The sequence below is a fragment of the Mus pahari genome, unplaced genomic scaffold, assembly GCF_900095145.1.
Source record: "Mus pahari unplaced genomic scaffold, PAHARI_EIJ_v1.1 scaffold_7408_1, whole genome shotgun sequence".
Classification (NCBI taxonomy): domain Eukaryota; kingdom Metazoa; phylum Chordata; class Mammalia; order Rodentia; family Muridae; genus Mus; species Mus pahari.
In genome coordinates this window covers 49,040-50,240 of record NW_018392877.1, presented here as the reverse complement: position 1 = coordinate 50,240, position 1,201 = coordinate 49,040, and the positions used below count along the sequence as shown (strand labels likewise).

Genomic DNA, 1,201 nt, shown 5'->3' with positions numbered 1-1,201 from the left:
GAGTATTGCTCTAACCAGAAATACAGAAGCTCCCCCCACCAACCAGAGACAGGACTGACTGACTCCCATAAGACTCACTCTAATCCAGTATCACCTGCCTCCAAGGCTTTAGTCATTGTCACCCAGGCTAGTATTTCCCAGAGATAAACAGACTGTGAGAAGCTTTCACAAGAACATAAGCAACAAAGAAGCAAAGATAATTTGGCACCACCAGAACCCAGTTCTCCAAACACAACATGCCCTGGATATCCTAAAGCACCTTAGAAGGAATAGTTTGACCTCAAACCTGATCTCATAGATATGATAGAAACAGTTAAGGATGATATAAACAACTCACTTGAAGATATACAAGAAAACACTGGCAAACAGGAAAAAGCCCTAAAAGAGGAATCAAAGAAACCCCTTAAAGAAATACCAGAAAAGCCCTTCCAGTCAGCGTCAGCTACAAGTCACCTTGAGCACAAAGTCGGCAGACAGCCCCAGAGTCCCCCGAGGACTCTCCACGCAATCTTAGGATCACTGGTGAGTGGAACACAACATCGGTTCCAATCCAATTGGGACAGGACTGTAACAGCAAGAGAAAGGGCATGGGAGCCCTGCCTGTCCAGCAGCCCAGGTTTCTTCTGATCAATAATGGTATACCTTGGTTACAAACACACCATACAGTCCCACAGTCCTCAGAGGAGACGCCAATTCCAGGCACTGGAACATGCCCAGGATCTTAGGATAACAGGATACCAGGATAACAGGAGTTTGGTCACACCAGGATCTCAGGGTCTCAGAGGAAGCTTGACTGCCAAAAACTCTGACACATCCATAATCTCAGGTTCACAGGAGCCCAGAAACACAGGATCACAGAGAAAGCTGGACTCTGAGGAGTCCTGAATCAATGGAGATTATAGGAAAGACAAGCTCCAGTCAGATATATTGAGGGCAGCAAGCACTTAAAATAATCAGATGTCAGGAGGCAGTATAAGAACAAAAGCAACAGAAACCAAGGTTACATGGCATCGCCAGAACCAAACTCTCCCACCATAGCAAGTCCTGGATACACCATCACACCAGAAAAGCAGGACATGGATCTAAAGTCACTTCTCATGTTGATGATGGAGGAGGCTAAGAAGGAAATATAGGAAAACACAAGTATACAGCTAGAAGCCCTTAAAGAGGTAGCACAAAAATCCCTTAGAGAGTTACAGGA

At 45.3% G+C, this 1,201-nt stretch overlaps 1 pseudogene; it reads left to right on the top strand.

Moving 5' to 3' along the window:
* Positions 1-300: 300 nt before the first annotated feature.
* Positions 301-1,201, top strand: part of LOC110315231 — a 6,472-nt pseudogene continuing 5,571 nt past the window's right edge.